At 45.1% G+C, this 13,446-nt stretch overlaps 1 long non-coding RNA gene across 1 annotated transcript in view; it reads right to left on the bottom strand.

Annotated features, from left to right (window-relative positions):
- Positions 1–13,230, bottom strand: part of LOC140487186 (uncharacterized) — a 44,062-nt gene extending 30,832 nt beyond the window's left edge. The window contains exons 1-3 of the long non-coding RNA XR_011962728.1: positions 13,146–13,230; positions 4,554–4,660; positions 2,020–2,119 (exon numbers count right to left, since the gene is read on the bottom strand). This is a non-coding gene — a long non-coding RNA (uncharacterized lncRNA). The remainder of the gene's footprint in view (positions 1–2,019; positions 2,120–4,553; positions 4,661–13,145) is intronic.
- Between the last annotated feature and the right edge of the window lie 216 nt (positions 13,231–13,446).

Genomic DNA, 13,446 nt, shown 5'->3' on the forward strand with positions numbered 1-13,446 from the left:
TGGGGACATACGTTTCTCACGTTAAAAAGTAAGGCTTTAAATAGATGTCCCGGATTTTATTTTTTGTTTTTGCACAAAGAGTGGCTCACATATCGAATAAACTTGCATAGGACGTGGTAGATGTGAATGCAATTATAATTTCAGGGTGGCACAGTGGCTCAATGGTTAGCAATGCTACCTCTCAGCGCCAGGAACACAGGCTCAATTCCTGTATTGTGTGACTGTCCATGTGGAGTTTGCATATTCGTCCCCATGACAGCGTGGGTTCCTCCAGGTGCTCCCGTTTCCTCCCACAATCCACAGATGTACAGGGTAGGTGAACTGGCCATGCTCAATTGCCCACAGTGTTCAGGGATGATTGGGTTGAGTGAATTAGTCAGGGGTAAATATAGAGCAAAAGGGTAGGGGAATGGGATTCTAATAGGAAAAAAAACATTTGGACCCGTATATCAATAGGGAATGCTAGGATGGACTTGGACCAAGTGGAGGCAGGTGCGATTAGTTCAGTTCGAATTTATGGTCGACACGGACTGGTTGGACCACAGGGTCTGCGTCGATGCCGTATAATTTTATGACTTGTTATCTCTGTAAATTCCTCTATGCTTGGAACTCTCCCTATCAGTGCCACCTCATCCAGCCTTACAAATCCTCCTCATCTCTATAATTCCTTTCCAGCCTCAAAATCAAAAAAACCTCTATCACAAATCTCTCTATCTCTGTAACATCCTCCATCCTCACAATCCTTTCCAACTTGCATCTCCTCCAGCTTCATTATACTCCCCATGTCTAATCCCCTCCAGTCTCTCAAAGCTCTGCTTTTTGTGCCTTTCATTATTTCCAGCTTTCAGGATGCCCAATGTTTATTTCTCACTTGATAATAGCCCTTTACAATTCCTGCGCTGAGCTTCTGAATTTGCTTTTAAACCTCTGTCTCACTTTCCTTCCAAAAATATCGACCAATCACGTGTCATCTATTCTAGTATCACTTTTTCTGACTAGATGTCCAACGGAGCCTGTCATATTCCTATAATAAACATCTCAGCGGTCTACAGATCAGAAAAAGGCTCTGGTGGTCCATCGGGTCTGTGAGAAAGAAAACTACCACCGAACTATCCTCATTTATTTTCCAGTACTTGTGGAAAAGTGTCATCTATCGTGGCATAGCAAGTGCACACTAAATACATCTCAAATGTTTTGGGGATTTGTGTCTCCCACCCTCACAGACAGTGAGGTTTAGTGCAACTGTTGCTCGATGATGACATCACCCACAGGAACACAGAGCAGCTGGGTCTGTGCAAACCAGAGATCGCCCACACATTGGGAAGGATGGCAGGGTCCCTGAGAGGGGGCACAGGAGAGTTACCAGGATGGTTCAAGGAATGGGGGATTTTAGTTGCAGGGACATGGGTGTTGTTAATACATATCAAGAATATCCATCTATAATAGATGGACTCTCATTCTCAACCTCTCCCCTTGCCTGGGCTGTGGTAACCTTCAGTTTAAACCACCACCAGACATCTCTCCCTAATAAGAGAGCAGCCCTATGGTCTGGTAGGACAATGCTGACTTTATGTTTCACACACTGATGCCACTGTGCATCAGGGGTGGAGAGAGGGAATGCTGAAGGTGGTGGATGGGACACCACTCAGGCACGGTGCGTTGTCCTGGAGGATGTTCGCTTTCTTTAATACTGTTGAGGGCTGCACAGATGAAGGCAAGTGGAGAATGTTCCAACACGATCCTGATGTGTGCCTTATTGAGAGCAAACAGATATTGGGGAATCAGGGGTTTGGGAAAACTGAGGTGTTCTCCTTGTAGCAAAGGAAATTGAGGGGAGCTGAGAGACAAGTGCTTACAAAACATATACATCAGGATCTTAAACCTTGCACTCATCAACTCATCATAAATGGATTACTGGACACATGTTGAAGATTTTGGGGAGATCTATTGACAGGACGGTTTGATTCAAAGGAGAATTTTTATGCAGAAAATGGAATTGAGCTGGAACAAAATACTCACACACAGTGCAAATATCCAGGTCCTGATGAATGGAGTAATTCAATCAGAGTTTGGCGTTACAATTACTGAGATTGCCATCTGAATATCCACCTGTAGTATCCTGTAATACAAGTTTATAAAATCTGTCACTGTCAGGTCAGGTTAGAAACTCACACCATCCCCTCCTCCTGGTCCAGGATGACTGTACACATTACCCCTTGTGGAGACCAGCAGTCAGTTCACGGGGAAATCTGTGTGGGTTTCTATGAGTTTCCACCTTGGGACATCATGTGACTGAACAGGGCAGATCTTTGACACATGGGACAGAATGTTCCAAGAGTCAGTGAGATGCGGACAGCAGGATTTTCTTCCTTTTCTTTCCTTCCATGCTGCCACTTTGCCTCATCAATAAGATATGGGGGGGTGAAAGTCTCATGCAGCTTGATGGGCAAGTTGTCTCCATTCTCACCAAGGGGCAGCAAGATCCTCCCAGTCACTCCAAAGAGTCTCTCTGAAAAGACAGCAACTCAGCATGCTTCCCACTGTCCGGTGCTCCCTGGAAAGATTTAGAAGAATGGGGGGGGGGTGAATCTCCTAGAAAATGTAGACCAGTAAACTTCCAAAAGGATTATAAACAGTTTACAGAGAGGGATTCGGAGAAGTGGACAAGTTGGTCAATGGAGCATAACTTGGGATAATGTGAAGTTGTTCATTTTGGAGGAGGTATTAAAAGAACAGAGGACTATTTAAATGGTGGAAACTGTAGAAACCTGCAACACAAAAGGGACCGGGGGAAACTGTGCAGGAAACACAGAAAGCTAGCACACAGTTACAACAGGTCATCAGGAAGGGGAATGGAATATTATTCCTGATTCCAGGGGATTTGCAGTATAAGAGATTGGAATATATACCTGAGAGCCACTTTATATAGTGCGAGTGAGACCACATATGGAGTAATGAGAGACGTTTTGGTCCCTTTATTTAAGGAAATACATCACTTCATCGGAGGCATTTAGAGAAGATTGACTGGGATGATCCCTGGTTTGCAGGGACTCTCGTTTAAGAAAATGCTGAAGAAGTTGGGACTTGACTCACTGGATTTGGGGGAGAATGAGAGGGGATCTTATTGAAACATATAGACTTATTAAGGGGTATGACAGGGTAAATACTGAGAGGATGTGTCCCATCATGAGGGAACCTAGAACCAGATTCTGGGTCAGTTGCAGAATCGAGGGTTCTGTTTTAGATTTGTCAATTTTAATGCAACACAGACATGGGTAAGGGGTTTCAGTCGCAATGGAGCTGGGGTGAGGTGGAGAATAGCAACATTTTAGAGATTGGAATTCCTGGTGTTTGCAATTGTGTAGATGTCTGATCAGAAGGTCATCTTGGGGTCAGAATATGAGCGCAATATTGTGAAGTTCTGCCTCAGGCATTTCCCAGTAAGAGGGAGGGGCTCAGCAGTTAGGGAAAGTAATTTGTAATAGCAACTGAAGGCAATGGGTTTAACCATTGCAGTGTTTCATTGGAGGAAATTGCAGCCAATCGAGTTGTAGGCGTGTGGTAAGCAGCTTAATGAATGAGGAACAGTGGAGCAATGGAGAGGGATGATAGGGAGAGAGAGCTGGGCATTGTCAGTGTACATGTGAAACCAATACAATGTCACCTCCTGGCAGTATGTAGGTGAGATAAAGGAAGGAACAAAGATAGATCCTGGATGAACACCACATATGAGGAATTCAGAAAGGAAAGGGAGAGTGGAGATGGAGCAGGATTTTCCAACAACCGTGAGGTCAAATATTATTCCTTAGCAGAATTGGAGAGAAGGACATAACCAGAAAAGACAGACAGAACAAGGAACAATATTTGTGAATTGGTGAGGGCGAGTGATGAGGAGGAGCCCGACTACAAAACTGCTATTTCTACATCAGTGACATCACCCAACTCCACCCTAGTCTCAGCTCATTTACTGAAATACTCGTCCATCCCTGTGTTATCTCCAGACTTCGTTATCCAAACACACTCCTGGCCAGCCTCCCACATTCAACTTACTTATAAGCTCAAGAGTATCTAAAACCCTACTGCCCAAGTGCTCACTTGTACCAAAACTTGTTGATTCATCAAAAGGCTCCTATTTACGAGCAACAATTTAAAATTCTCTCGCTTAATATAATTCCTGGCTGTGAACATCCCTGTCTCCCTGCACCACACAACCTGGAAGATCTCGACAACTCATTTTCTTTCAGACTCCCAAAGATGCATTTATTCATTGCTTCACCTGTCGGCTGCTTCGACAGTTGCCAAGGCAACACGGTCTGGAATTCGCACCCTGACCCTCTCAGACCTGCTTTCCTCCTTTAAGGTATTCCTGAAAACCTGCTTATTTGGCAATACTTTTGATCACCTGACCTAATATCCCCATCTGTGGCCTTATGTCAGAAATTCTCAATTTCTGTGAAATTATAAAAATGATAAAAATACAAACTGTTGTTAATTTGCACACACATTGTCAACTCTTCACTGTCGCTGAGTGAATAATCTGTAACATCTCTTACCCAAGTTAATTGTGGGAGCACATTCACCACGCGAACTGCAGCTGTACAAAGAAGTCAAACATCACCCTCTCCACAGGTAATGGGACTCTGGCATTAATCACTGGTGTCTGTGGAGAGAGAAACACATAGTTGATATTTCAGGGAGTGCTAAATGCATTACAGGAAGTGAGAATGTTGCAGAATTTGATGGTCAGAAATGGAAGGAAAATGCACTCTTTTGTTGAAAAAAAGAATTATTCACTGTCAAAGATACTGTGGAAAATTTAGTCCATTGAGAGAACAGCACATTATCAGGGGTTGGGCAGCAGAGGAAAATTAACTTACAAAAGGTCTGTGAAAGTAACAGTAAAACACTAAACAAGCCAAACAGCCTGTGCCCAAAGACTTTAACTCCCCTTCCCGCTCCACCAAAGATATGTAGGTCCTGGGCCATCTCCACCGCCAAATCCCAGGCATCTGATGCCTGGACGAAGAACGCCTCATCATCTGTGTTCAGATCCTCCAATCACATGGGATCAATGTGGATTTCACCAGTTTCCTCATTTCCACTCCACCCACCTTATCCCAGATCCAGCCTTCCAACTCGGCACTGCCCTTTTGACCTGTCCTACGTTTCCATCTTCCTTCCCACCAATCGGCTGCTGCCTGACCTGCTGTACGTTTCTAGCATCACACTCTTTGACATTGAAAACATCCTGACTCTGAAACTGTGTAAATCCTGCCCGATCACTCCCTGCCAAGGAAGGCTGCGCATGCGTCCCCCGACAGCTTGCCCCTCTCAAAGTTGGCAGCCACGCACACGTGTCCCGTGGATCACTGCCCCCAATAAAGATGGCGACGATCACTCACGCCTTTCAGCATTTGAAGCATTTTCCCGTTTGCCACAAACACGGACCTGGGATTTTCAAATTTGTGTTTTCCGATGTGCACTAAGTTCTGTAAAACGTCTCAGCCTGTTCCATTAAAATTTCCTTCTCTTCCTGGTCAATATGTCTTTCCTTAACCATGCCCTGCACCTTCACACATTTCCAATGCCTTGGTCACAACATCACAGTGCTGCCAGTGAAGCTTATCACGTGGTATCACTTTATTCCTGATGAAGGGCTTTTGCCCGAAACGTCAATTTCGCTGCTCCTTGGATGCTGCCTGAATTGCGGTGCTCTTCCAGCACCACTAATCCAGAAGCTTATCACATGGTTGAGTGTAGCCACGCCCCTCATTCACTCAGACCAACCGGCAGTACCTTGTCTTCCAGCCCCATCCCCATCCTCTTATTGGTCCTGCACTGAGATCAATCACCAGAGGCCCTTTGTGGGCTGGAGCATGCTCAGTGCTTCCTGCTTTTGCTGCTGTTCATCAGGTATAAGAGAGAGCGTTCATTCCTGTTTCTCCTAATGTCAGACATGAACAACAACGACCTGCATTGGATGGAGCCTTTCACACTGACAATTCTCCTAAAGTGCTTCACGAATGCTGGAAACATTGATTAAAGAGAACAACTTTAAGATACATCTTTGAGGAGTACAGAGGGGGTTGGGAAGGATATTGAAGAGGTTTTTAGATCAGACAAACCGTCGAAAGAGCAACCCACCCAGACCCATTCCCCTACATCTAACACTACGGGCAATTTAGCACGGACAATTCACCTAACCTGTACATTTTTGGACTGTGGGAGGAAACTGGAGCACCCAGAGGAAACCCACGCAGACACTGGGAGAATGTGCAAACTCCACACAGACAGTTGCCTGGGGTGGGAATAGAACCCGGATCTCTGGCGCTGAGAGACGGCAGTGATAACCACTATGCCACCGTGCCGCCCATCTGCAGCTGTCCTCTGCAGCTCCAATCATGGAGTGATGTCTGTGGAGAACAGCTGACAACGGAGACAGTTAGTGGCTAACCATAGTTTAGCAACCCCATGTCCTCGCCCCCCTACCCCACACCCCAGTCCTTGTTCTCACAGCATGTCATTACACATTACCTAAGGTTAGCCACTAACAGTTTCCATTACCAGCTAGTCGCCCTCCCCCAGCCAGATCGTTATCCACTCCTTTATCCAACCCTTCTTCTCGCTCTGTCCCCACCTATGCTTTACTCCTTACATCCTCCCCTAAACCCTACCTGCTGCATATAAACCAACATTTTTTCTCTCAGTATCAGTTCTGAGGAAGGGACACCGGATCTGAAACTTTAACTCTGATTTTTCATCACAGATCCTGCCAGACCTGCGGAGCTTTTCCAAAACCTCCTGGTTGTTGTTTCTGATTTACATCTCCTGCAGTTCTTTTGGTTCTAATTTACCGGGAGTTTGTAATTCAGGTCCCACAGCCTCTGTCCCAGTGTCTGCTGTCTCTCCCAACCCCAAACAGTGACACGACACCTGCACAGCTCATGGACATGTGTCATCTTGCTGGCCACACCCCCTCATTCACTCCCATTGGCTGGAGGACCACACAGACTCTCCTCCCATTGTCTGGAGCTGCCGTCAATCAGCCGGGCCCCATTGTGATGAGTGGAGGGCTAATCCCACTGTCTGCCCTGGGATGAACTTCATCATTCAGAGTGAATGGGGCAGTATCACAGAGCACAGGACCTGGGGGCTATTCAGCCCATTGGGGCTGTACTCTCTCCCTCTGGAGATGCTGTAAATCTGTCCCAATTCCCCTCCTATTTGCCCACAGCTCCCCAAATCTTTCCTTAAAAATTAAAATTCCAAGTCTCTTTCAGAATACCTGCTGAATCTGTGTCGTTCAGAAAGTTCCAGTTGCTCAGAACTTACTGAGTGCAATAATGTTCACATTTTCACTTTGTATTATTTGCCAATTACTTGAAAGTAGTTACTAAAAGTTGTGACAGTGTTAACAATTCCTCTCTCTCTCTGCAAATTCAAGACCTTGGAACCAAATCTGCACCTGGTCAAAATCACTGCTTCACCTTCTCAGCTCCAAGCACAATTATCTGTGCTGCAGCTTGCTCTCCACAAAAGAGGAACGCATCTTTGTTTATTAACGTCGTAGACATATACAGCACAGAAACAGAACTTCGGTCCAATTCATCCATGCCAACTAGGAATCCTAAACTACTGAAGTCCCACTTGCCAGCTATTGGCCTGTATCCATCAAAACCCTTCCTGTTCACGTACCCAATCGGATGCCTTTTAAATGTTGTGATTTTATCAGCCTCCACTACTTCATCTGGCAGCTCATTCCATACATACACCACACTCAGCTTGAAAACGTTGGCCTTAGATTCCTTTTAAATCGTTGCCTTCTCAACCATGTGCTCCAGTTTTGGAGCTACCTAACCTCAGGATAAAGAACCCCGTCTGCTCACCTTATCCATGCCCCTCGTGATTTTATAAATCTCCATGAAGTCACCTCTCAGTCTTGGACTCTCCAGGGAAATTAACCCCAGCCTATTCAGCCTCTCCCTGTAGCCCAAATCCTCCAAACCTGGCAACGTTTTTGTAAATCTTGTCCGAACCTTTACACATTTCACAACATCCTTCCCAGAACAGGGAAATTCAAACAGAAAACAGAATTCGAGAAGTGGCTTAATCAATGTCTTTTAAATGTTGTAATTGTACTCTCACCCCTTCCCTTGGCAGCTCACTCCAAACATGCACTGCCCTCAAACTGTCCAACTCTGGCAAAGTCCTTGCAAACATTTTCTGAAATGTTTCAAGTTTCACAACATCATTCCTGGAACAGGGAGATTGGAACTGAAAACAGAATTCCAGAAGGGCCTTAATCAATGTACTGTACAGCCACAACATGATGGAGAGCATAACAAACGCTGCAATCACTCCCTTACCTACCTGTGACTCTACTTTCAAGGAACTATGAACCTGCACTCCAAGGTCTCTTTGTTCAGCAACACTCCCCAGGACCTTACCAGTCAGTGGATAAGTCCTGCCCTGATTTGGCCTTTCCAAAATCCAACAGCCAACATTTATCTAAATTGAACTCTATCTGCCATTCCTTGCTCCACTGGCCCATCTGATCAAGATCCTGTTGTATTCTGAACTAACCTTCTTCGCTGCCCACTACACCTCCAATTTTGGTGTCTTGTGTAAAGCTACTAACCATACCTCATATTCACATCCAAGTCATTTATTTAAGGACCCAATAATCGATCCTTGTAGCACACTGCTGCTCACAGTCCTCCAGACCACAAAGCAAACCTCCATCATCACCCTCTGTCTCCTACCATTAAGACAGTTTTGTACCCAATGGCTTGTTCTCCCTTCATTCCATGTTATGTAACCATGCTAACCAGTCTGCTTTGTGGAACCTTGTTGAATGTCCATATAAACAATGTTCACAGCCTGGTTTAATCAATTTTCTTTGTCACTTCAAAACATTCAGTCAAGTTAGTGAGACACGATTGTGCATGTACAAAGCCACATTGACAACAGGAGAAAGTGAGGACTGCAGATGCTGGAGATCAGAGCTGAAGATGTGTTGTTGGAAAAGCGCAGGTTAACAGCATCCAAGGAACAGGAGAATCGACGTTTCGAGAAGGGCTGATGCCCGAAACTTCGATTCTCCTGTTCTTTGGATGCTGCCTGACCTGCTGCGCTTTTCCAGCAACACATTTTCAGCTCCACATTGACAACAGTAAATGATTATTCCTTACTTTTCCAAATAGATCGATATCCTGTCCCTCAGAATCCCTTCCAACAACTTGCCTGCCACTGACTTCAGGCTCACTATTCTCTTGTTCCATGGCCTCTCCTTACCAACTTTTCAAAATAATGGCACCTCACCTGTCACTATCAATGATACAAATACCTCAGGAGAGGCCCAACAATCACTTCCCTAGATTTCCAGAAAGTTCCGGGATACATCTGATCAGGTCCCAGGGCTTTATCCACCTTGATGCGATTCAAGACATCCAGTAACACCTCCACTGTAACATGGATACTTTTCAAGTTCTCTCTGTTTATTTCTCCAACCTCTCGAGCTTCCATATTTTTCTCCAGTAAAAATGACGTGAAATATTTGCATATCTTTCCCACCCCCGGTGGTTCCATAGACAGCCTCGTTAATCTTTAAGGGGTCCTATTCTCTGGTCCAGTTCATCTTTTGTCTGAGATATATTTGTTTAATCTCTTTGATTTCTACTTAAACCATTTCCTGAAGCTATTTCATGTCTAACAGCATCAGCAGCAAGCAACAGAGCTAAACGATCCCACAACCAATGGAAGAGATCGGAGCTCTGCAGTTCTGTCACACCCAATTATGAACGGTAATGGACATTTAAACAACTTACTGGAGGAAGTATCACAGATATCCCCACCCTTACTGATGGAGGGGCCTCACACACCCATGCACCAGATAAGATGACAGCATTTGCAGCAATCTGCAGCCAGAAGTGCAAAGTGGGATGATCCATCTTAGCCTTCTCCAGTGGTTTCCAACATCACAGATGTGAGTTCTAAGCCAGTTTGATTCAGTTTGAATAACATCAAGAAATGGTTTAATAGTGCAAAGACTACGGGGCCTGCAAATATTCTGGCAATAATACTGATGGTTTGTGCTCTAGAACTTGCCACCCACCAAGTCACGTACCGCTCCAGCACTGGCATCTACCGACAATGTGGAACATTGCCCAGGCATGTTCAACACAAAAACAGGGCAATCCAACCCAGGCAATTTCCCTCTATCAGTCCACACTCGATCAGCAGTGAAGTGATGGAAGATGTCATCAACAGGGCTATCAAGCAGCAGCTGCTCAGCAACAGCCAGCTGAGTGACACTCATTTTAGGCTCCACCAGGGCCACTCAGCTCCCGATTGTGTTACCGCCCTGATTCACAACCTGACAACCAGCTGAATCCCAGAGGTGAGGTGAGTGTGATAACTCAGTCCCACTCCAACACTACTATTTCTAGCTGTGTCTACCCTTGTCTCAGCTCATATACTCTCATCTACCTTGTGTTATCTCCAGACTTCAGTATCCAAACATACTCCTGGCCAGCTTCCCACATTCAATCTCCCTGTAATCTTAAGAAAAACTAAATCTCTGCTGCCCAAGTACTCCCTCGTACCAAAACTTGTTGATCCATCAAAAGGCTCCTATTCATAATCAACAACATACAGCCACAGAGATGTACAGTATGGAAACAGATCCTTCAATCCAACCCGTCCATGCTGACCAGATATTCCAACCCAATTCCGTCTCACCTGCCAGCATCCGGCCCACATCCCTCAATTTAAAATTCTCACCCTTGATTTAATTCCTGGTTGTGATCATCCCTAGCTCACCGCATCACACATCCTTGAAGACCTCGACAACCCATCCTGTTCGAGACTCCCAATGACCTGTTAATTCATTACTTCACCTGTGAGGCTGCTTTTACAGTTGCCAAAGCAACATTTTCTGAAATTTGCAGCCAAAACCTCTCAGGTCTGCTTTCCTCCTTTAAGACATTCCTCAAAGCCTGCTTATTTGGCAATGCTTTTGGTCACCTTACCTAATATCATCCTTCTCTGACCTTATGTCTAAAGTTCCCAATAATATTTTTGTGAAATTATAAGCAGGATAATAAAACTACAAACTGTTCTTGATGTGGACATTACCTTCAAATCATCACTATTGCTGTAATGAATACTCTAATGTCTCTTACCCAACCACATTGTGGGAGCACCTTCACCACACAAACTGCAGTTGTAAAAGAAAGTCAAACATCACCCTCTCCACAAGCAACAGGGTTTTGGCATTAATCACTGGTAACTGTGGAAGGAGAAACACAGTTGATGTTTCAGGGAGTGCAAAACAGATTACAGGGAATGAAAATGGTGCAGAATGTGATCTTCAGAAACGGAAGGAAAATACACTTGCTTATTGGAAAAATGAATTCTTGACTGTCAAAGATTTTCCAGAAAAAAATTAATATGCAGCACATGCTCAGGGGCTGGGCGGCAGAGAAAAATTAACTTACAAAAATGTCTGTAAAAGTCATCGTAAAATACTTAACAGACCAAAAATACACCCATTGTTCGGTACTGAGCAAGCTAGATATTGACAAAGTGGTCATAAGGGAGCCGAGAGATGAAGCAAAGCAGTATAAGCTGTTATGATCCTACAGTCATCGAGATTTATAGCACCGACACAGACCCTTCGGTTTAAGTCATCCATGCCAACCAGGTATCCGAACCTAATCTATTCCCATTTGCCAGCACTTGGCCCATATCCCTGTAAACGCTTCCCAATCATATCATGTGTCTATTTAGATGCCTTCAACAAGTTTTAATTGTACTAGCCTCCACCACTTCCTCTGGCAGCTCATTCCACTCACTGCATGAAAGAGTTGCCCTTTAGCCCCCTTTGAATTTTTGCCCCGTTCACCCTAAAGCAATGTCCTCTACTTTTGGAGACCACTACTCCAGGGAAAACACCTTGTTCATTTACTCTGTTCATGCTCCTCATGATTGTATAAACCTCCATAACATCACCGCTCAGCCTATGGCACTCCAGGGAAAACAGCCCCAGCCTTTCATGCCTCATCCTGTAGCTCAAATCCTCCAACCCTAACAACATCCTTGTAAGTCTTTTTTGAAACCTTTCAAGTTTCACAGCACCCTTCTGATAGGAGGCAGGCCAGAATTGCACACAATATTCCAAAAGTGGCCTAACGAATGTCCTGAACAGCAACATGACCTCCCACATCCTATACTCAATGCTCTAACCAATAAAGGAGAATATACTGAACACCTTCTTCATCATCCTATCTACCTGCAACTTGAATTGCAAGGACTATGAACCTGCAGTCCAAGGTCTCTTTATTCCGCAAGCGTCTCCAGGGCTTTGCCATTCAGTGTATAAGTCCTGGGCTGAAAAACGTGTTGCTGGAAAAGCACAGCAGGTCAGGCAGCAACCAGAGATCAGAAGAATCGACATTTCGGGCATGAGCCCTTCTTCAGGAATCCTGGAGAAGGGCTCATGCCCGAAATGTCGATTCTCCTGATCTTTGAATGCTGCTTGACCTGCTGTGATTTTCCAGCAACCCGTTTTTCAGCTCTGATCACCAGCATCTGCAGTCTTCACTTTCCCCTAGTGTAGAAGTCCTGCCGTGACTTGCTTTTCCAAAACGCAGCACCTCACATTTATCTAAATTCATCCGTATCTGACCAATATCTCACTGTAACCTGAGGTAACCTTCTTCACTATGCACAATACCTCCAATTTTGAATGACATGCAAACTCAGTTACAATAGCAAGTCATTTAAATGAATGACGAAACAAATGCAGAAATAAACATCCATTTCTCTGAGTTTGAATGTGCTCTGTGTAAATCCTGCCCAATGACTCTGTACCAGAGAAAGGCTGCACATGCGCCTGGCTGCACCTTGCCCCCTACAAAGATGGCGTCGCGCACGTGTCTAGTGAATCGTTGCCTCGAATAAAGATGGCGGCGCTCACTCAGACCTGCGGCCACACTGAGGCAATTCACCGTTTACTCCAAACACGGGACCGGGACGTTCAAATTTGTGTTTTCCGACGTGCACAACATGTTTGTAAAACCTCTCCGCTCATAGCAACACAGTTTTTCTCCCGTTTCCCTCTGTTTGTTTATTTCTTTCCTTACCGTATCCTTTCGCTCCATAACTTCCCGAGCATCCATTACAGTGACTCTCCGCTGCGCGCGAGGGTGATCACGTGGTTTAGTCTAGTTCTGCCCCTCGTTCACTTTGATTGGTTGGAGGACCAACCTCCCGCCAGGTCCTTCAGCTCCGCCCACCGTCCTTTCATTGGTCCGGAGCTGACATCAATCACCCGGGGGTCCCTTTGTTGGCTAGAGCATGCGTAGTGCGTCCTGCTTTTACTGATATGTTGGGTAATGGGATGGGAGAGTTTACTGAGGGGAAGGATCCCTTTGTGCGAGCTCT

This window comes from Chiloscyllium punctatum, chromosome 16 (assembly GCF_047496795.1).
Source record: "Chiloscyllium punctatum isolate Juve2018m chromosome 16, sChiPun1.3, whole genome shotgun sequence".
NCBI classification, from domain to species: domain Eukaryota; kingdom Metazoa; phylum Chordata; class Chondrichthyes; order Orectolobiformes; family Hemiscylliidae; genus Chiloscyllium; species Chiloscyllium punctatum.